The sequence below is a fragment of the Cervus elaphus genome, chromosome 9 (genome assembly GCF_910594005.1).
Source record: "Cervus elaphus chromosome 9, mCerEla1.1, whole genome shotgun sequence".
NCBI lineage: Eukaryota > Metazoa > Chordata > Mammalia > Artiodactyla > Cervidae > Cervus > Cervus elaphus.
The window spans coordinates 95,039,067-95,063,013 of record NC_057823.1 but is presented as its reverse complement, the minus strand read 5'-3'; the positions used below and the strand labels follow the sequence as shown (position 1 = coordinate 95,063,013).

At 41.3% G+C, this 23,947-nt stretch overlaps 1 long non-coding RNA gene across 2 annotated transcripts in view; it reads right to left on the bottom strand.

Moving 5' to 3' along the window:
• Nucleotides 1-20,986, bottom strand: part of LOC122700630 — a 526,773-nt gene extending 505,787 nt beyond the window's left edge. Inside the window, exon 1 of one of the 2 annotated variants that reach the window (XR_006342835.1) lies at nucleotides 20,919-20,986. This is a non-coding gene — a long non-coding RNA (uncharacterized LOC122700630). The remainder of the gene's footprint in view (nucleotides 1-20,918) is intronic. The other variant, XR_006342832.1, reaches the window with a different exon arrangement.
• Nucleotides 20,987-23,947: the final 2,961 nt, after the last annotated feature.

Below are 23,947 nucleotides of genomic sequence, written 5' to 3'. Positions count from 1 at the left end.
TGTAGAATACATCATGTGAAATGTTGATCTGGGTAGATCACAAGCTAGAATCAAGATTTCTGGGAGAAATATCAATAACCTCAGATATGCAGATGACACCACTCTAACAGTAGAAAGCAAAGAGTAAATAAAAGCCTCTTGATAAGGGTGAAAGAGAAAAGTGAAAGAGCTGGCTTAAAACTCAACTTTAAAAATACAAAGGTCATGGCATCTGGTTCCATCACTTCAAGGTAAACAGAAGGGGTAGATGGGGAAACAATGGAAACAGTGACAGACTTTATCTTTTTGGGCTCCAAAATCACTGCAGATGGTGACTGCAGCCATGAAATTAAAAGACACTTGCTCCTTGGAAGAAAAGCTATGACCAACCTAGACAGCATATTAACAAGCAGAGACATCACTTCACTGGCAAAGGTCTGTGTAGTCAAAGCTATGGTTTTTCCAGTAGTCATGTAAGGGTGTGAGAGTTGGATCATAAAGAAGGATGAGTTCAAAAGAATTGGTATTTTCAAAATGTGGTGCTGGATAAGACCCCTGAAAGTCCCTTGGACTGAAAGGAGATCAAACCAGTCAATCCTAAAGGTAATCAACCCTGAATATTCATTGGAAGGACTGATGCTCAAGCTGAAGCTCCAATACTCTGGCCACCTGATGCAAAGAGCACCACCTCATTGGAAATCCAAGACCCTGATGCTGGGAAACATTGAGGGCAGGAGGAGAAGGGGGTGACAGGGGTTGAGATGTTTGTATGACATCACCAATTCAATGGACATGAATTTTAGCAAACTCCAATAGATAGCGAAGGACAAGGAAGCCTGGTATGCTGCAGTAAATGGGTTGCAAAGACTCAGACATGACTCAGCAACTGAACGACAACAGATATATCTTAATTACTTAATACTGCTAAAGTAATGTGCTATCCCCTGAAGTGGATACAAAATAAAGGTGATGTTTTCCCTCCAAGGAAGTTGAAGAAGTAAGTCATTCTTCTTCATAAGTCACATGAACCACTTGTGAAATAAGGCCAGAAATTATAGTGTGCCACGTGGAAAAAAAAAAAAAAACAGATCGTAAGCAAAACAAGAAAAGGGAAACCAATAGCAGCTGAAGTGGTGAGAGAGATGAAACTTGAGCTGGCTGCTGAACCAAGAATTTGTACCCAAGTTGCTTTAAAAAATGTCCACGATGGGACTCAAAAACAGAAGGGAAAAGGTAGAAAGTGAAGTGTAAAAAGAGAAACAGATGTCAGGAGAGAAACTATGATCACATAGTAAGCTATGGGAAGTAACAGAACACTATAGAGTCATAGGGGGAAACAGAGTCCCAAATCCTAAGAGAAGGTCCAGAACAGACAAACACAACCAGGCTGGCTCTCGGGCCCTGCTGCTGAGGCTCCTTCTCGCCACAGGATTCACGCTCAGAGGGTGCACAAACTCCACAGTGTCCCAGTGACATTCAAATCTCTTCTAATGATGGACCTAGCCTAGAACTCACAGAACTGCTTTCCTCCTCTCTTCCTGATTCTGCCAGCACTAGCAGTTTTCTGCCACAAATGCTTAATAAAGTGTTAATAGGAATGGAAGTGCTCCAGCCTGTTCTCATCCTCATTACAACTCATGACGCTTCCTGTCTTTATAACAGATATCCTTAATGCCACCCCTGACTTCACTGAATTCCCCTCCGACTGTTGGCAACTTTGTGCACGACCATCCCAGAGACAATATGTGCTCTTTCATTACATTGTAGTAAGATCACAGACTTGGAGAAAGAGCTGCAGATTAATTGCCCTAGAGTTAACCCTTTAAATCCCACAGCAGGGGCCAGACGTAAGAACCATCTGGCACAAAGAGAACTCCCTCTCTGGCACCAGGCCAAGGGGCTGAAACAGAGTCTAAAAACTTCAGGACAGTGTATGTGTGTGTGTATATATATATATATTTGTTTTTGCTGTTTAGTCACTAGGTCATGTCCAACTCTTTTGCGACCCCGTGGACTGTAGTCCACCAGGCTCCTCTGGTCATGGGATTATCCAGGCAAGAATACTGAGGTGGGTTGCCATTTCCTTCTACAGGGGATCTTCCTGACCCAGGGATTAAACCCGTGTCTCCTGCTTTGGCAGGAGGATTCTTTACCACTGAGATATCAGGGCAGCGTGTATGTATGTGTATCACTTTGTTGTACACCTGAAACTACACAACGTTGTAAATCAACTATTGTTCAACAAAAAATACAAAGATCTAGGGCTGGAAAGTAGAGGGCTACCAACTCTGCATAACAAACATTGCTAGTTATAGTTCTAGAACATGGTATTTTTTAGTTCCACAGTGTTTTATACTTTAAAATCTTCTTTCCCTTACTTTATTTCATGTCTTAAATGCTTTCAAATAAAAGACTCTTCAAAAATAGGAAATGTCAGTTTGCTTTATTTAAGAATAATATATGTACAAGGTAGAGCCCAGCTCTCATGCACACGGCTCAGTGAATATAACCACCACTCAGGGTCAGGATATATAGCATTTCGAGCCCAAAAGACTCTCCTGTGCTCCTCTCAATAGTTTGTTTTTTTTTTCTTCATTCCACTGACTTTTTTTTTTAAATAAAAATTAAAGTTAGAAACAATAACACTCAACTATGCTCAATCCACTGACATTTGGGAAAGCTGATTCACTGATGTGCTTTCAAAGTTCCAAGAAACAGTGATGGAAAAGAGCAAAAATATTACTGTGTTCCTGGTTTACACCAGGAAAAATTGTCCTATCCCTCACTTCAAACCCCAGCTTTTTGAATGCACTCATTAGGGATTAGAAAATACATTTTTAGAAAAATGTCATATCTAAGAAATATTGACAATAGGAAAAACAAGTACCAGGAGACAATTATTAGCCTTTAAAAAATTTAAGGCAGAAATATACCCCAGTATACAGCCATTACCAACATGTGCAGTCAGTGCAAAGAAGACAAAGGGGTCTGAGCAAAGGGGTCATCTGGCCTGGCTACATATATATATATACATATATATGTATATATATATATTTTTGGGGGGAGGGGGGATCAGTATGAGGGATCTTAGTTCCCTGATCAGGGATCGAACCCATGCCCCCTGCAGTGGAAGCACACAGAGTCATTCACTGGACCTCCAGGGAAGTCCCCTGGGTATATTTTTGTGGAGTCTTTTGTGAATTTTTATGCTTTAACTTTACCTTACTTAGCATGGAAATAAAATACCAGCATAGATGTCACTGAGGGCAAGAATCAGAAGCAAAAAACAATTCCCAGAAAAGGGAATTTCACACCTTTCTAAGAAAGTTAGACTGGGTTATTTCAGGAAACTATAGACTTATGACTATTTAAATAGTTAAGCAGGTGGTTTTTTCCCCCTAGGCCACATAACACAAACCACAGTTGAGAAATATCACTGGTAAAAATCAGGCAAAATGAAGAAAAGTTTCACAAATGCAATAAGCTATAGGCAGACAGCACAGAGAGACTTCACCACAATATCTACCCCCAAGGTCAGTGTTTGAAGCACATTCTGCAATTAGTAAAGGTTTAGTTCAGTTCAGTTCAGTCACTCAGTCGTGTCTGACTCTTTGCAACCCCATGGACAGCAGTACGCCAGGCCTCTCTGTCCATCACCAACTCCCAGAGTTTAGTCAAACTCATGTCCATTGAGTTGGTGATGCCATCCAACCATCTCTTCCTCTGTCATCCCCTTCTCCTCCTGCCTTCAATCTTTCCCAGCATCAGGGTCTTTTCCAAGGAGTCAGCTCTTCGCATGAGGTGGGCAAAGTATTGGACTTTCAGCTTCAGCAGCAGTCCTTCCAATGAATACTCAGGACTGATTTTCTTTAGGATGGACTGGTTGGATCTCCTTGCAGTCCAAGGGACTCTCAAGAGTCTTCTCCAACACCGCAGTTCAAAAGCATCAATTCTTCGGCACTTAGCTTTCTTTACAGTCCAACTCTCACATCCATATGTGACTACTGGAAAAACCATAGCTTTGACTGGACAGATCTTTGTTGGCAAAGTAATGTCTCTGCTTTTTAGTATGCTGTTTAGGTTGGTCATACCTTTTCTTCCAAGGAGCAGTTTTTCAATTTAATCATTATCAACTTCTGAAAGTACAAGACTGAAATCTTTATAAGAGCTGAAATTACATTCTCTGGCCCACCACTCAACAGCTGTCTGCAGCATTCTAACGCCAACTTTATTTGCAACATAATATAACCAAAATTAGCTTTGAATAAGAAAAAACTTAGATACAAGCTTGAGATCCTCCCTGGGTTTATGAGGGTCTGTAACTTTCTGCACTCTCTGACACAATCTCTGCTGGACATTTACTGCTGTTCACGGCAACAAAACACCAAGCCTGGCTTCCAATTACTATCTAGTCAATGGTATCAACAAACACTGGGGTCAAAGCAGAAAAAACTATTGTTCCTTGGCTGCCATTTTCTTTTTCATTCTCACGGCCCATAGGAGACACAAATCTAGGTATCCACTCTGAAGAACTTACCAAGTTTAATTACTCCCTTCTCCCCATCAGAGAACAAACCACAGGGACCACTAGACTACCTTTCCTACAGGTGCACTTATGGATGGATGATGGACTGCTTGGGAGACCTTACCGACAGTCTTACATAATCAGTTCAAACTAAGGGTGGATGAGAAGCCTTCAGAAAAACAGGCACATGTTGTGTTCTGAAAGCCTTGATGACAGCATAGTATAGTAAGAGGCAGAATGATGAACCGCCAATCCGAATGTCAATGCTAATACTTGTACGAATGCAACAACACACCCCACTTTCTCTTGCATCAGTTTGTCCTACGTAACTTGGGAATGACACGTAGCTACCTCTCAGGGTTAAATTAAATAAAAGAATTTTAAAAAAATAAGGCATATGAGTGCCTGCTACAGTCCACAACTAAGTAAGACCACACAACAGGGCTGTCTATTGCAGTATATTTGGGACCCACACCTTTGAGTAAGTCAAAGAGGTAGGTGTGAACAGAGGAAGGGTTGAATTTCAGTGCCTTCACAATAAAGGATTCAGCTGTCAAACTGGGAATCTCTGGGATGGCTCTTCCCCAAAGCAAAGAAACTGAGTCTTTATTCTCCTGCCTGATCAGTCACTGTATGTAGGCAGCCCCTGGGAAGGTGGCATGATTTATGTGAGATAAACCTTTGCCTGAGGGCAACGTCCAGAGAGGACCCTTTCCCAGTTACTAGTTACTTGGTTCTAAAGGGGAAGTCTGGGTAACACACCATAGTTTTCACTATGTAGTATAAACCCTATACTATACATACACACCTTTTTTTTTTTTTTTAATGTTAAAATCAAGTAACAATGCTTCTTTTGCTAGGTATCACAAAGAAAAATAAGCACCCCTCCCTTCAAAATACTGAAAACTATTCTTTTACTGCAAAGAAAGTACACAAATAATGTAAATCAAGGACAAGGTCAAGAATTGAGATGTTCTTACTCCAATGAAACCATAATATAACCTCTAACATAGATTAACGTCACAAACATAGACTAGAACGAACTGATATGATAACATTTCATGCAGAAAATATCCAAGGGAGTTCATTGTTTCCAAGCCTAATATGTGTCAAGAGTACAAAGGAAACTACCAAGAAAGCAAATGCATTTAGTCTCTATTAATAGAAATGTAGTTGCTAGCAGATGTTATGGTTCTGCCATACATTCCATAATGGAGAGACAACCACATCTGGAGAGATACTCAGTTCTCAACCTCACATTTTAAAAGACACAATTCAAAACCAGACTGAGCCCTAAGAATAGCAATCAGAGGTCTGAAAATAATGCCCTATGGGGAAAAGCTGAAGGGTGTGGGAGTGGTCACTCCAGAGACAAGAGGCCTCCATGAGGAGGAAGGAAGTCAACTGAATATATTGGGTCTGAGTTTTTCCAGGAAGGACTAGGATTTGTGGGTAGAAATTACAGGGACTATTTCAACACAATATAATGAAAAATTTTCAAACAATTAGAGCTGTTCAACAACAGAGGCGGAATGGCCCTGCCCTGAAAGTGCCTCAGCCAAGGCGCCTCTAAGGGATGCTGGGGTCCTCCTCCCCAGACATACCCTTTTAAATCTCATTTTTCTAAGGTCAGGAATTAACAAAGACCATACAAGGCCAGAGAAGTAAATTTCAAAAAAATAGGCTAACTCTCCTTCACTCCTCCTTGAACATCTATCTAACCAGCTATTTATCTATATACCTACCTATCTATAACTTCCAAGCTCAGCCACAGGGCAGAAAGCCTGCTTCTGTTATTCCCCTTACCAAAAGAATGGAAGAATGGCTAAACAACATCTGAAAGATAAAATGGCCAACAGCTCATGAGCAAACCAATACAACTCAGATGTTTTTATCTCTTATACAGATACGCCTATCCATGCTCTTTCTTGAGAACTCCCCAATAAAACGAGTCATCACATGAACTCAATTAAACTGTCACCTCCTTAGAGCCCAGTTCCCCTTCTGGTAATAAATATGAGAGTCGGGGCTAAATAAGCGCTCAATCTCTTTCAGCCCAAGCAGTCTCACAGCCCAAGGGAAGGAGGCATTGCTTTTATCAAGAATGACTTAAAAGTTATTAGTTATCTAGAAGCAAATTTGTGTGTGTGTTTATGTGGCTATACAAAGTAGTTGTAGAAGATTTATTTGTTGTTAAAATTTATGACTTAGTAAAACACCTAGAAGAAAGCAAAAGATAAAGAACTCCCAAGAAGAAAAATCTCTAGAGTAATCAGAGTGTTTGGCTTGGTTTTTACTCATTTTTACCTTTTCCTGTGAGTTCACAGATAAGTTTCAAAAACCAATTGCTCTGCGTTAGGTATACATGACTAGGGGAAGTCAGCTGACTTTAGGAACTCTGTGCTAAAAAAAAATCCACCTAAAAATGATGACTTTTTTCAAAAAAGGAGACATTGGGAAACTCTGGGGGTGGTGGAAACATTGTAAAATACAAATACTATTAAGACAGGAACAGAACTGACTGGAACATTTTTTTAAGGACTGGTATGTTATGTTACACATATGTTTCAGGGGATTTGTATAATATTTTAAAAGTTTATCATCCATTTGAATCAAAGTTCAACAAAAGAATTAAAATATATATTATTATATGATGTTAAAATTATTTAAAATATAATCAAGGTATTATTAAATAACTTTTCATCTGAATCCAAAAAAGGAAAAAAGGCAATTCCTGGAGATCCAGTGGTTAGGACTCTGCGCTTTCACTGCCTAAGACCTGGGTTTGATCCCTAGTTGGAGAACTAAGATTCCACAAGCGGCTCAGTGAGGCCAAAAAAAGGAGGGGGGAGGTGGGGTGCTGGATTTTTTTTCCATCTCGGAGCAGCACTCTAGTTAGAGTGCTGACTATAAGGAGTACCTTGGATGGTAACAAAAAGGCACATTCCTAAACATGTAGTCAGATCTAGCACAGATCTGAAATATTTATATTCGTCATTACTGTGGGTTCTGATACTCTGGTCACTGCTAAAATACAGTATACACTCTGAAAGAACAACATAATTTAGTAGCATTTATTTTGGGATAATCAACAGATTAGTCATCTAAAACACTAGCCACAAGCAGCAGTAAATCAGCTGTCAAAAAGTAAGTGTAATCTTAATCTTTATTAAAAGAAGTGTAATTTTGTAATGAAGAAAGGAAATCTAGGGAACGAAAGTGCCAATATAACGTGGGAGAGGGATGGGAGTAACAAAGGTCAAAGAAGGAAAGGGCGAGAGGTGGAGGTGCCCTGATGCAAGGACCTAGTGAAGCAGCAGTAAGGTGGGAGAGAGATGGGAATTCTGGAGGTAACACTGAGATTCTGGGCCGTGGTGCAGAGGAAGAAGATACATGACTTGAAGGATGGGTCATGCACCCAAATTTAAACGAGGAATTAGCTGATGCTTGTGAAGTGCTTTGCCCTTGACAAAGTACTTTCATCCTGATGATAGTATTTAATCCATCTACCACCTGAGACAGCATCTATCTACTGTTCTCATCTTAAAGACAGAAACTAAGGCTGAGACTAAATGACTTGCCCTGATTCACACCAGGTCCTTTAATTCCAATGTTACACACTCATCACACACCAGAGAGCAGCTTCAAGAACAGCTTATTTTACAGATACTAGAAGGAAAGTGGACTATTTAAAAATAAATAGTACTGAACTATCTCATATAGTGCTTTCACATACCGTCTATTATTTACTTCTCGGGAACTGTTATTTCCATTTTATAGATACAGGAAATTATGATATAGCATAGCTTACAGTTCTGTAGGAAATCACTGATGTGGAACTAAAAGTAAAGTCCACCAAGTCTGGCTTGGCCTATGCTACCATGCTGGGTCCCTTTTCCTGGTGTGTGGTCTTTGCAAAGTTGATCTCAAGACAAAGCCATGATGAGTGAGACTTATAGAAAAGAAGACCAGAGGAGAAGGAAAAAAAAAATCACAAGACATGCAGAAATCAGAGTTACATGAAAAAACCTACAAGTTAATATATTAACAGCAACAACCATAATAAGTGCTTTGGAAAGGGAAAAAACAAGGTCTCTGCTAAAGTTTCCACACAGTCCTCCTATAACTGTAGCCCACATCACCAAGAAAATCAGTATCAAAGATCAACGTATATTAAGAATAAACCACAACAACTGAATAGGTAAGAAGCATGATTATTCCCATTTAAGCTGCCAAAATAATTATGTCTGCTGCTGCTAAGTCACTTCAGTCGTGTCCGACTCTGTCCAACCCCATAGACGGCAGCCCACCAGGCTCCTCCCTCCCTGGGATACTCCAGGCAAGAATACTGGAGTGGGTTGCGATTTCCTTCTCCAATGCAGGAAAGTGAAAAGTGAAAGTGAAGTCAGTCAGTCGTGTCCGACTTTTAGTGACCCCATGGACTGCAGCCTACCAGGCTCCTCCGTCCATGGGATTTTCCAGGCAAGAGTACTGGAGTGGGGTGCCATTGCCTTCTCCCATAATTATGTTTAGTTTTTCTAAAGATGTACTATAGGTGGGGGGAGCATCTTGATGTCACAGATGGGAGAAATGATTTTACTTCTAAGCTCATCATATATGGGGTAGACAATCAGTAGGTATTTTACTTTCATACGGAGAAGGAAATGGCAACCCACTCCTGTATTCTTGCCTAGAGAATCCCATGGACAGGGGAGCCTGGTGGGCTACTGTCCATGAGGTCGCACAGAGTCGGACATGACTGAAGTGACTTAGCAGCAGCAGTTACCTTCATGGGGCAGCGGGTAAATATTCCCAGTAAAACTGAATAATATTTGAATGAGATTTCATTTATTGTAGTTGACATATTTCCTTTCTTGAGCTCTGTTCTGTGCTATTTTATCTTCAGTAACAGATGAAAATGTATTCATGGAAAAGTTGTGATACTAATATTTTGCTGATACTCTTCTTCAAGATGAGACTGCTTATGTCATGCTGCAGTTGGTTTGCTGATTTTTAAAAACTGCAAAATAAAGACCTGAGAAATAATTTGTTCAGCAATTCCCAACCCCAATTTAGTAATGCAGTCTTTCTACCCATCTCACAACAGGATATCTGCAGTTATTCCAAAGCCTATTATGGAATTTTTCCAAAAGTCTCAAGCCAAAAAAAAAAAAAAAAAAAACTTGAAAAACTTTTAGGAGATAAGGTGGCACAAGAGTATCACAAAATTGCATTATAGGTAAAGAATACAAATCTAAAAAGAGATCATAGAATTAGACCAGTGGCTTTCAACCTTGGCTGAACAGTAATTTTTTTTTTTTAATTGTAATATCCAGGGTACACCTCAGATGAATTACATCAGAATCTTTGGGAGTAAAACACAGGTGTGAGTATTCTTTCAGGTTCCCCAGGAGATTTCAATATATAGCCAAGGTTGGAAACAATTGGAATAGAACCATTAAAAGACTAAATCCTTAAAATAATGCTATCTTCTGTAAGGTTTAAGGGGGTGGGGTGGAGTGGGGAGTATGTGCAATGAAGTGAGAGCTAGCTGAAACACTTCCTAACTCCATGACTAAGGCAAGTCTTCAATTCTGAGTCTCCCAAATTCCTCAAAGGGCTGCCATGAAGCAGAAAGTAAAAGAGAGAACATGTGAAAGTACCTAAAAGCATTAATGCCACAGAAAAATGCCACATAAAAGCATTGAATAAATCTCTCTTCTCTCCCCTTCCATCCCTCCGAGTGTTTTAGAGAAACACTGCTGCTGCTGCTGCTGCTAAGTCGCCTTAGTCGTGTCCAACTCTGTGCAACCCCATAGACGGCAGCCCACCAGGCTCCTCTGTCTCTGGGATTCTCCAGGCAAGAACTACTTCTGACCAAATGGATTCGAGAGTAATAGCTCTAAACACAGGGCGTAACTGTTCCCCAAAAAATTTTAGGCAAATACAACTACAGCCCTTGGACAGCAAGGAGGTCCAACCAGTCCATCCTAAAGGAAATCAGTCCTGAATATTTATGGAAGAACTGATGCTGAAGCTGAAACTCCAATACTTTGGCCACCTGATGCGAAGAGCTGACCCATTTGAAAAGACCCTGATGCTGGGAAAGGTGAGATGGTTGGATGGCATCCCCGACTCAATGGACATGAGTTTGAGTAGGCTTCAGGAATTGGTGATGGACAAGGAAACCTGGCGTGCTGCAGTCCATGGGGTCGTAAAGAGTCGGACACAACTGAGCAACTGACTGAACTGACTGACAAATATGGCCATTATTTCACCAATAATGGAAAAGAATATGCAGAGTCTTCAATTCACTAATGACTCTCCTGCCAAAAGCTCATCTAAAAATTGGTTGTTTGAAGCAAAAATAAGATGCCATATTTTGCCAGTTGGCTAAACAAAAAGACTGATAATCATTGATAATCACCAGTGTTGGCAAGAATGTGGGAAAAGAAGGTTGTAGAAATATAAATGAGTACAACCTTTTTTGGCAAGCAATTTGGCAGTACTTATCAAAAATTTAAATGTACAGACTCTTTCCATCCAACTAATCCATTTCTGGGTGCCTAGCCTAGAGATATACCCGCACATACCCGCATATACCGCACATACACAAAGAGACATTATTATGCTTTTGGTTTTACTTTTCTCTCAAAGAACTTATTACTTTCTCAAATTCTTTGTTTGCAGACTATCTTCATACTAGAAGGTAAAGCCCTGTGGGCAGAGGCTCTTCAGTCTTGTTCACCAGTGAGAAGGGCTGGGCTTGTCAGCAGGGCCCAAGTTATGGTCATACTTGCTGCCCACAATGACATTCTGCTGGATACATACAATTCTTTGGTTTCTGATGCGCTTCCTCCATCAATCCACTCATGTTTCTCTTTCTTTTATTTATTTTAGATAATGTATAAACACACATACACCATGTAACGCAGTGATACTAACAACTAATTTCTATGTGCGTGCTCTCCCCATGCCATCCTCCGTGTGTCCTCCACCCTCACCACTTCAGGGGTAGACACTATCCTGAGCTTTCTGTTTATTTAGTCCTTTGCTTGTTTTTAAATGTTACAAAAGTAGTATTGTACTAGAAATAGTTTTTTGGGATTTTCTTTTTTCACCAACATTTTGTGACAGATTCATCCGAGAGTCGTGTCTATCTGTACTTTCTTTCGTGGCCAGTAATTATTTCATTGTGAGGATTAATCATAATGTATTTATCTATTCTCCTATCATCAGCATTTTCGTGTTTCCATTTTGGGCTGCTGAGAACAGAGGTACTATGCACCCTCTTCCTGATATCTTATAGCACCGAGTCGACTTCTGGCAGGAAATGTAACTGCCATCACACTAACCCCATCACCCACAAGAATCACTGATGGGCTCCCCTAGAAGGTTTAATTTCTCTCCCCACTCCCTCCTGCAACCAGACCAGTTCAAGGGAGGGAACTCATGAAAGGGGAAAGCACTCCTTTTAAAAGACAGCTCTTGGCAGCAAACACTTACTGTGATAACTTGCCCTTTCCAGAACTATTCTGCTACCTCCAACCTCAGGCTGGCTGCTTACTTTGCCCACCTGCCAGATTTTAAAGATATTTTTATTTGAAAGATAAATTCCTGAACAGTTTGATTTCAATACTTTATTCCTATTATTTTAAAAAGTCAACAGCAAAGAGAGTTTTAGCTACTGATATTAACTCCAATAGATATTCTTGTTTAGCACTAATATTTGACATTGAGTGCCCAAAAAATGCACAGATGGACTCCTTGATGGGTAAACACACACATACACACACAGTAGCCTGAATTTAAAAAATCCAGTTTCAGTAGCTACATGTAACCCATTTTATTTCCTCTTACTAAGATATGACGTAAAAGATTTAAAGCAATTTAGGGAAAGAAGAGCTTTCTTTCCCTGAAAGAAAGGGGCTTCCCTGGTGGCTCAGAGGGTAAAGAGTCTGCCTGGAATGTGGGAGTCCTGGGTTCAATCCCTGGGTTGGGAAGATCCCCTGGAGAAGGAAATGGCAACCCACTCCAGTATTCTTGCCTGGAGAATCCCCATGAACAGAGGAGCCTGGTGGGCTATAGTCCATAGGGTCTCAAAGAGTTGGACCCGACTGAGCGACTTCACTTTCAGGGAAATAAGAAAGAATAACCAATGCATTGTCTTGAAATGATTTTTGTTTATTTAATTTAGAATACAGTGCAAGCTGTTTGTAATGCCTGTATAAGTACTGCTTTGGTCTCATCAGTATTTTACAATCTTTTCTGCTGTTACCATTGTTCAAAGACCTCAAATTACAGAAATCATTTCTTTTTAATTAGGTTTTTTTTAAAGTTGCTGCCTCCACTTGGGAAAGAGAAAAATAGGACCACCAGCTAGGGACCATCTAACTAAAACCAGCCATGTACATAACCACAGGCCCCCCATCCTATACCCTTCTGTTCAGTCTACAGGTGTTAATTCTTTAGGGCATGTGTTTTGCTAAAACCATGGCCTCAAATTCCTAAACACACAGTCTCCAGTCCTCACCACGCTCCACCATGGACCGCATTCTCTGGATCCAGGAGCATCCGTCCACCTTGCCTCCCAGTCACCTCTCATATGCACTCAGCCTTACGCTCCCATCCCCGCTCAGCCCCTTTGTTTCTGAAACCCCTTTCCTCAAGGCGGCGATGAGGACCATTGGCAGAGGACACCCAGGCAGCAGGAACTGCAGGGCCACTCAACGGTGCCTGTGGAGCCCCGCAGAGCCAGAGCCGGACAGGAGAGTGTTTATGCTCAGTTGCTCAGTCCCATCTGACTATTTCAGACCCCAAGAGACTAGCCTGCCAGGCTCCTCGGTCCATGGGATTCTCCTGGCAAAAATACTGGACTGGGTTGCCACTTCCTATTTCACGGGATCTTTCTAACCCAGGGATTGAACCTACATCTCCTGCATCTCCCCTGCTGCTGCTGCTGCTGCTGCTAAGTCGCTTCAGTCATGTCTGACTCTGTGCGACCCCACAGACAGTAGCCCACCAAGCTCCCCCATCCCTGGGATTCTCCAGGCAAGAACACTGGAGTGGGTTGCCATTTCCTTCTCCAATGCATGAAAGTGAAAAGTGACAGTGAAGTCGCTCAGTCCTGTCTGACCCTTCTCGACCCCATGGACTGCAGCCCACCAGGCTCCTCCATCCATGGGATTTTCCAGGCAAGAGCACTGGAGTGGGGTGCCATTGCCTTCTCCGTGCATCTCCTCTATTGCAGGCAAATTCTTTACCGCTGAGCAACCAACTGCTCATGGCCCCACAAACAGCTCAGTAGAACCAAGATCCTACCCTTTTTTGCCCTGTGGCCAATGCCATTCTCTTCACAAAGACTACTGAGATCATCAGCATGAACTTCCTCAACATCTCACACCTCTCCAGCCCACGCGTTTATCTATTTTTATCTGTATCCGGCCATGCCGGCTCTCCTCTCATTCCAGAGGAAGTGATCTCCCTTTTCTGGTTTCTGGCTAATTCCTTCACCTGTGCCGGCAAAGTCCACCCCTCCCACATAGTGCAGAATCACCCTTATTCTTTCTCTCCCTAGCGTAGCTACTTCCCCACACACCCCAGTACTCATTCTTAAAACCAACAAACAAAACTGTACCATCCCTATTTTTCTCTTTCTCCTCACAAAAAGACAATTCCAGCCCAGATCCACTTCTTACCTCCTGTCTATTCTTCCACAGACTGCAATCTGGATTCCAACCCTAACACTCTACTCAAGGGGCTCTGGCAAAACTGGAACACCACCCTCACACTCCACCCCCAAGTTGCTAAATCAAATGCTTTTTTTCCTTTCCTTTCCATGAAAACCTTAGCTGACCTATTTGTGGCAGTTGGTAGTATTAACCACTCCCTTCCTCCTGAAATTTTCTTCTCTCTTGACTTATAATTCTTGCTCCTCCTCTTCATATCTCTGACTATTTTGCCTTTTCTCATCCATCTATTTTCTGCTTCCTGTTCTGCTGCTATCCTCTTAAAATGCTCATGCTCCCTATGACCCTAACCTTGGCCTTCTACTCATCACTCTGAGCATATCTTCCTTAGAAAGTTCCACCTCCCTAATATCCATTCTGAAGCCCCACCTCCTCATAGAGGAATAGACCCACACAGCCAACTGTCTTCAGGGCATCTCAAGTGTACCAAGGCTCACACTGAGCTCATAATCCCCCTCATTCCCAACCTACTCCCACCAAAACCAATAACCTGGCCCTCCTGATTTCTCTTTCAAAGAGACTGGAATCACCATTTGCCTAATTCTATCCAAGTGGGATCCCTGGGAGGTATAATGGCAGTTCCCCATCATTCATTCAATCAGTCCCTGAGGCTTATACAATCAACCTCCCTAACACCATTGTCATCTCTCCTCCCCGTCTCCATTCCCATTGCTTCTGCCTTCATTCAGACTCTTTTCATCATTAAAATAAGAACTATGTTTACAGAGAATACCAGATATTGAGAACTTAATATACACAATTCACAAAATGGAAAATAAGGTACAGATGTACTGTTACCAATATTTTTACAGATGAAAAAAACTGAGACCCAGAGAAGAAAACCAACAGCCCAAGCTCACACAGTGGAGAAGTGGCAGAGGCAGGGTCTATCCAAATGCAAGTCTTCCTGGAGGCTCCAGAGTTCACAGCCTCTGCTCCACTTTAGCAACCTCCTGTTGCAAGAGCTTTCTAACAGGCTTCCTTCTATCTTGTCTCACATTCCGAGTCTAATCTAGTCTATATAGCAGACAAAAATCAGCTCTCCTTTTTTAAAAATCATTTTTATTGTGAAAATAACACTCGATCAGAAAAAAGTTCATAAAATAAGGACAGCTTAAATTATTATTAAGTCATCTTTCTAAAATGCAAATCTAATTGTACTCCTGACATTTTCCTAACCTTTTCAAAGTCTCCCCACTGCCCTTCGGGTAAAGTCAAACCTCAGTAAAGTGCAGAGGGTCTTCTAGGATGCCACCTCCGCCTGCACTTCTGGCTCATCTCCTGCCACATGCCCCGACCTAGGCTCCTGCTGTACAGACCATGTCTCCACGCTCTGGGCTTTGAGCTGACCTGGCTCCCAACTAAGAATCCGGGGGTGGGGGGGGTTCTTCTCCACTCCTTGCTTTACCTCTCCATTGGATACTTTCTTTGCTTTTAGGAAATCATATCTTACTGCTCTTTTCAGAAGATGCTGTGTCTAAAGAGAAAAGGACTCTTGGCAACACTGCATGGCCAAAGCAGCGCAGCTCATGTGAGATTCCACTATTCATATGGATTACCAGTGAAGTCCTAACATACTTAGAACGTATCTACTCCATCCAGAAAAAAAGAAAGTGGAGATTTGAGGCAATTGCTATTGGTCACTGATGGTGAGTTGGAGAGAGGACTCCACTTTGACTAAAGACTGCACCTCAGTAATTTTCACCCACAGCCCCTCACCATCCCAAAACTCAGATCAGAGAGGTTAGTAATGCTGATCATTGTTATTGCCACTATCTTATGCAACCCATCTAGCTATACCAGTAGAACCCGCAGACATATCCTTGACATTTCCCTTTCTGCCTGCCTCAGTCTATCACAATGCACTATTTTGCTTCCTAAACTATGTTTCGAAACTGTCCACACCCAATGATGCCGGTCATCTCCAGCACCATTTTCCTCATGCAAGCTACCCTGGGGTTCTGGGAGAGCCTCTTAGAATACTCTCTGGCCTCTTCTCATGCATTCTCCATTTTGGAGCTAGTTTACTTTGCAAAACACAAATATGATCACGTCACCACTTCGCCTCCATCCCTGCATGATTACTTTTTAATGTCTTGTCTTTCTTTATATGACAAACTAAAAGCTCTTCAATATTTCCAACCTGTAGAACAAGATTTGGCACACAGCAGTTACTTTATACATTTTAATTAAATGAATGAATGAATATAACCTTCTATACTCTCCCTTTCTCTAATTAAGAATTCCAGAACTGACTTTCAGTTCTGTTCCCTCTAATCACTAGGGTTTTCCCTCTATTTTTCCCTCTCTTCCTTTCCTCCATTTCCAGGTTAAAATTCCTACGCTCTCCCTTCAGATCAGAAGGTAACCATCATGTCTGCAGAGCAGCCTTCCCTAACCACCCTGACTAGTTCAGAGTCCTCTGTACAGGCTTTCATTGCATCATGAGCTTCCTCTCCACAGTGCGCGTCTCACTTGCAGTTTTATATGTGCTTGTGTAACTAACGTCTGCTGTCCTACTAGCCTTTAGCACTATGAAGGCAGCCCTGTGTCTGTTTTCCCTCATCAATATACCCAGGTACTTAGCACACTGTTTGATATTCAGGAGACATTCAATAAATAGTGAACAGATTAATAAACATATTATAAATTAACATGCAGAGTCCCCACCCCTTTTACAATTAGATTTTAATATAGCTAAGAAATCTAGAAGCTCATTTGAGAGTCAAATCACAGAAGATGTGTGATTTGACTACCTTTTTTTCTTTGGAAGTCCTTGAAAAAGTAAAAACTTCAACTTTTGAACTCCCAGGATGCAATGTTTTTAAATATTATTTCATCAGAATAGTTACAGGACAATTGTCCTTTTTTAAAAGATACTCTTCTGGGTTTTGAGATCTCCAAAATAAAGAGGGAGGCAGAATTTGCAATAATATGCCTAATTAAAAATCTCTCTAACCTAAAGCAAGATCTTTCATATTACCAATAAAAGTATAAACTTTTTTTCTGGACAAAAATAACCTATTTAAGTTTAAATATAAATAATGAGTCTTGATCCTTCTTGGGGTTTACTGGTGTGCATGCAGGATGTTTGTTTTGAAGAAATCACAATGTTTTAGGCATCAATTCATGTAGTTTATCAATATACCTGACATTTCCAGGAAAAAATTAAGCCACTAAATCATATAGTTTTGAAAAGATTAATGTTAATATGTTTGTAGAAACTATGTCTTATTACTCTTTTGGTAAGATGCTTTGTCAAAAGGAAAAAGAGGTATTTTGCACATTGCTGGCCAAAGGCAGTATCGGCCATTATAAATATTGCCGCCTGTATGGGAATGAATCATCAGAAATGGAAAAGTCTTAACACACCGAGGGCATATCTCTCTTCTCTGAAGTAGAGGTTTGGTGCCAGCATTTTAATTTTTGGATAATTTATGGTGATGTAGAGATGGAATATAGAGTTCTTTCTGGTTAAAAGCTACAACAACCTACACCTCTGCCCTACGACTCAGGTGTAGAACTGAGTTAATAATACTCATGATACTCTGGTCTAATAGACTGGTGCTATGTCCCTCCCTTGTATCTATTTCTTTTGGTCAAGACTCCTTCAGCCACTCCTCTCCCAAAGGTACACACTGACTCTAACATGTTTACTATATAAATGATTGGCTACGCTTCCCCTTATAAATACAAACACTGGCCCCAAAGGAACCCGCGATCTGGTGTCTGCTGGCTCTGGCTTTATCTTTCCCTCTCCCCGTCTCGTCCGACTTTAGCCACTCTGGCCTCCTAGCCGGTTCTTGAACTTACTGTGCATGCCTCTGGGCATCTGGTCTCGCTGTTTTTTTCTGCCTGACACTCGCGTTGCTCCCATGTCCATTTGACTCACTCATTGCCTTCATGTCTTCATCCAAACATCGCTTTATTTTTGACAAGCATGAGGGAGAAAAATTTCCCTAGCCCTCCTATTCTAAATAGCAATTCCTTCTTATCACCTTCCACCTCTGTGTTTTGCTTTCACTCAGTTGCAGTTATCGCCACCCGAGAAGAGCTGACTCATTTGAAAAGACCTCATTTGATGCTGGGAAGGATTGAGGGCAGGAGGAGAAGGGGATGATAGGGGATGAGATGGTTGGATGGCATCACCAACTCAACGGACATGAGTTTGAGCAAGCTCCAGGAGTTGGTGATGGACAGGGAGGCCTGGCGTGCTGCGGTTCATGGGGTCGCAAAGAGTCAGAGACGACTGACTGAACTGAGTGACTGAACTGAACTGAACTGAACTGATATATTTTTGTACCTATCATTGTTTTTGGCTTTCTCCTTTACTAGCATGAGTGGCATTAGGGCATCCTGGTTGAAAGCTAGACTGTAGGGACAGGGTTACAAGGCTTGCATTCTCACTCTACCACTGACAGTGTGATCTTCAGTAGGCAGCCCTATGTCTCAATTTCCTAAGCTCTAAAATGGGGATGATAAGAGTATCTATTTTATATGCTTACAATCTGACCTGGAACACAATCTACACTATTTAAGTGTTACTTGCTGCTGCTATTATTACTTTTACTTTTATTATTAGAATTAAGTTTCATGAAGGCAGGGACTGAGTTTTCTTTGTATCCTCATTTACGCATTAAATAAATGCTACTTTGCATGCATCATGAGAAGCACTGGGCTGGAAGAAGCACAAGCTGGAATCAAGATTGCCAGGAGAAATATCAATAACCTCAGATATGCAGATGACACCACCACCCTTATGGCAGAAAGTGAAGAGGAACTAAAAAGCCTCTTGATGAAAGTGAAAGAGGAGAGTGAAAAAGTTGGCTTAAAGCTCAACATTCAGGAAACTAAGATCATGGCATCTGGTCCCATCACCTCATGGGAAATAGATGGAGAGACAGTGGAAACAGGGTCAGACTTCATTTTTTTGGGCTCCAAAATCACTGCGGATGGTGACTGCAGACATGAAATTAAAAGACGCTTACTCCTTGGAAGGAAAGTTATGACCAACCTAGATAGCATATTAAAAAGCAGAGACATTACTTTGCCAACAAAGGTCCTTCTGGTCAAGGCTATGGTTTTTCCAGTGGTCATGTATGGATGTGAGAGTTGGACTGTGAAGAAAGCTGAGTGCCAAAAAATTGATGCTTTTGAACTGTGGTGTTGGAGAAGACTCCTGAGAGTCCCTTGGACTGCAAGGAGATCCAACCAGTCCATCCTAAAGGAGATCAGTCCTGGGTGTTCATTGGAAGGACTGATGTTGAAGCTGAAACTCCAGTACTTTGGTCACCTCATGCAAAGAGTTGACTCATTGGAAAAGAACCTGATGCTGGGAGGGATTGGGGGCAGGAGGAGAAAGGGGCGACAGAGGATGAGATGGCTGGATGGCATCACCGACTCGATGGGCATGAGTTTGGGTAAACTCCGGGAGTTGGTGATGGACAGGGTGGCCTGGTGTGCTGTGATTCATGGGGTCACAAAGAGTCGGACACGACTGAGCGACTGAACTGAACTGAACTGAACTGACTTTGCATGCATGTAGTTTTTTAAAGAAAAAATTTTAAATATAACATGCATACATTAACAGAAAATGAGCATCATAAATATACAGTTCAGTGAATTTTCACAATAAAATCCATGAAACTACCAGCCCTATTAAGAAATGAAATATGAACAGTTTACCAGAAGTCCATCCCAATAACTCTGACATTCCCTGAAGCTACTATCTTGACTCCTATCATTATAGATTAATTTTTTCTATTTTAAAAATCTATGTAATTAGAATCATATAGTTAGTACTCTATTATAACAGACTTCTTTCATTAGTTGCAGCATGAAGCAGTCATTTATTCATTCTCATGACTGTATAGTATTCCAGTGAATACTGTATTCAGTTAGTCTTCCAACATGGAACTACACCATCATTTATTTACCCATTCTTCTAGCTGATGGACACTTGGGTGACTGGTTTCTAGTTTGGGACTATTATGAATGGTGTTGCTCTAAAAACTCTCAGACATGTCTGGAGCACATAGGCATGTGTGTATATATACCTAGAAGATGAATTTATTGGGAAGTAAGGCATGCTTTTGTTTAGCTTTAATAGATTCTGTCCAAAAGTTTTCCCAAATGGTTGTACCAGCTTACACTCCTTATAGCAGCAGGTCAAAGCTCCAGTGTTCATTTATTTTTAAGCAACATAAATAACTGTATTATTCAATAGATTGTGTTCTCTTTCCCACTGTTTTCAAGAATACTATGCTTTTAAGACTTACATACGTTGCACTTATTCCCTCTAACTACTGCATAATATTTTAGTATTATGTCTTCATCAATTGAATCATTTTTTCTGATTATTTGAAATAGTGCTTGTCAGTGTAGCAGGTTTTTGTTTGCTTGCTCGGCACCCATTCTACTCTTCTTCCATCCCAACAACTAACTGTGCTCATCTACATGGACAAGTGCTCCAACCCCAGTCCCCAGAGGTGACTCTTAGGTCACCCAAACAAATCTGGTACTTTATTTCCCTTTTGACCCTGTTCTGGCCAATGAGACTTGAAGAGAAGTCTGTACAGGCTGGAACAGTGGAAAGGTGCTTCTTCTGACAAGCTTTCTTACTAAAGTCTTCCAAGACACACAAGGAAGATGTACTCTTTTCTTACCTGGACACTTGTGTGAGATCGTGTTAGCTGGAACTTGTGCAGCCATCTCCTGACCATGGAAGAAGCTGGTTGAAAGATGAAAAAACACTGAGTCAATCATTATAGCACTAAGCCAGGAGCTACCCTACCTCCAGACCTGTTGGATAAGAAAACTATTTTAATTAGATTTTCTTACTTGCAAGCAAAATGGTCCTATTACAATTAAAACATTAGCATCGGCTTGTTCTTTAAAAGCTATTTTATATTAAAGTGGATTCATAGAACACTGGGCTTCCCCAGTGACTCAGTCAGTAAAGAATCTGTCTGCAATGTGGGAGACCCAGGCTCAATCCCTAGGTTGGGAATATTCCTTGGAGAAGGAACTAGAAACCCACTCCAGTATTGTTGCCTGGAGAATCCCATGGACAGAGAAGCCTGGTGGGCTACAGTCCATGGGGTCTCAAAGAGTCAGATACAACTGAGTGATTAAGCACAGCACAGCACAGTAAGGAGATTCTGGTGAGGAAGATAAAACTCACTGGTTGCCTTAGGCCACAGTCGCTGGCTCGACCTTTAGCACCAGAGTGAGGCTTCAGCCACATGAACTGAAATTAGATGTAGAGAGGTGGATCCTCAGAGGAAAATCAGTGAAATGAATGCCAGTGCCAATGAACCACACCTCCTGTTTTTCACACCTTTTGTGGTCCCCTCCTTCAAATCTGGGGCCACTGGCTAGCTTTTTTATAAACAGACCTTTGTATGTTGTCACCCTGCTTATTTAACTTATATGCAGAGCACTTCATGTGAAATGCTGGGCTGGATGAATGACAAGCTGGAGTTAATTGCCATGAAAAATATCAACAACCTTAGACAGGAAAATCATACCACTCTAATGGCAGAAAATGAAGGGGGATTAAAGAGCTTTTTGATGAGGGTGAGAGAGGAGAGTAGAAAAGCTGGCTTAAAACTCAACATTCAAAAAACTAAGTTCACAGCATCCAGTCCCATCACTTCAAGGCAAATAAAAAGGGAAAAAGTTGAAGAAGTAACATTTTATTTTCTTGGGCTCCAAAATCATTACCAGTGATGACTGCAGTCATGAAATTAAAAGACACTTGCTCCTTGGAAGAAAAGCTATGACAAACCTAGATAGCATATTAAAAAGCACTGACATCACTTTGCCAACAAAGATCTGTATAGTCAAAGCTATGATTTTTCCAGTAGTCATGTACAGATGTGAAAGTTAGACCATAAAGAAGACTGAGAGCCAAAGAATTGATGTTTTCAAATTGTGGCACTGGAGAAGACTCGAGAGTCCCTTGGACTGCGCGGAGATCAAACCAGTCAATCCTAAAGGAAATCAACCCTGAATATTCACTAGAAGGGCTGATGCTGAAACTGAAGCTCCAATACTTTGGCCACCTGATGCAAAGAGCTGACTCATTGGAAAAGATCCTGATTCTGGGAAAGATTAAGGGAAGGAGGATAAAGGGGCAAAAGAGAGTGAGATAGTTGGATAACATCACCAACTCAACGGACATGAATTTGAACAAATTCTGGGAGATAGTAGAGGACTGAGGGGCCTGGTGTGCTGCAGTCCATGCAGTTGCAAAGAATTGGACACGACTTAGTGACTGAATGGCAACAACAACAATTTTTAAGAAAAGTTTTAGATCTATCGGAAAAACAAGGCCACAGTGCACACAATTCTCACATTCCCCCTCGCTGAATTTCTCCTATTAATAATAACATCTTATATTTGCATGGTATATTTGTTACAATTAATGAAAACTTATTAACTCATTATTATTAACTAAAGTCCATAGTACTTTATCCAGAGTTTCTTCAGTTCAGTTCAGTCGCTCAGTCATGTCTGACTCTTTGTGACCCCATGAACTGCAGCGCTCCAGGCCTCCCTGTCCATCACCAACTCCCGGAGCTTGCTCAAACTCATGTCCATCGAGTGGGTGATAACATCCAACCATCTCATCCTCTGTCATCCCCTTCTCCTCCTGCCTTCAATCTTTCCCAGCATCAGGGTCTCTTCAAACGAGTCAACTCTTCCCATCAGGTGGCCAAAATACTGGAGTTTCAGCTTCAACATCAGTCCTTCCAATGAACACCCAGGACTGATCTCATTTAGGATGGACTGGTTGGATCTCCTTGCAGTCCAAGGGACTCTCAAGAGTCTTCTCCAACACCACAGTTCAAAAGCATCAATTCTTCAGTTCTCAGCTTTCTTTATAGTCCAATTCTCACATCCATACATGACCACTGGAAAAACCATAGCCTTGACTAGATGGACCTTTGTTGACAAAGTAATATCTCTGCTTTTTAATATGCTGTCTAGGTTGGTCATAACTTTCCTTCCAAGGAGTAAGTGTCTTTTAATTTCATGGCTGCAATCACCATATGCAGTGATTTTGGAGCCCAAAAAAACAAAGTCTCTCACTGTTTCCATTGTCTCCCTATCTATTTGCTATGAAGTGATGGGACCAGATGCCATGATCTTAGTTTTCTGAATGTTGAGCTTTAGGCCAACTTTTTCACTCTTCTCTTTCATTTTCATCAGGAGGCTCTTTAGTTCTTCTTCACTTTCTGCCATAAGGGTGGTGTCATCTGCATATCTGAGGTTATTAATATTTCACCTGGCAATCTTGATTCCAGCTTGTGCTTCATCCAGCCCAGTGTTTCTCATGATGTATTCTGCATGTAAGTTAAATAAGCAGGGTGACAATATACAGCCTTGCCGTACTCCTTTTCCTATTTGGAGCCAGTCTGTTGTTCCATGTCCAGTTCTAACTGTTGCTTCCTGATCTGCACACAGGTTTCTCAAGAGGCAGGTCAGAGTTCCTTAGTTTCCACCTAACATCTTTTTCAGCTCCAGGGTCTAATCCAGAATACCACATAACATTTACTTGTCATTATCTCCTTTGGTTCATCTTGGTTGTAACAGTTTTTCAAAATTTACTTTTGATGACCTTAACAGTTTTGAGGAATATAAATCAATTATTTTGTGGGATTTCCTTCTATTGAAACTTATCTGATGT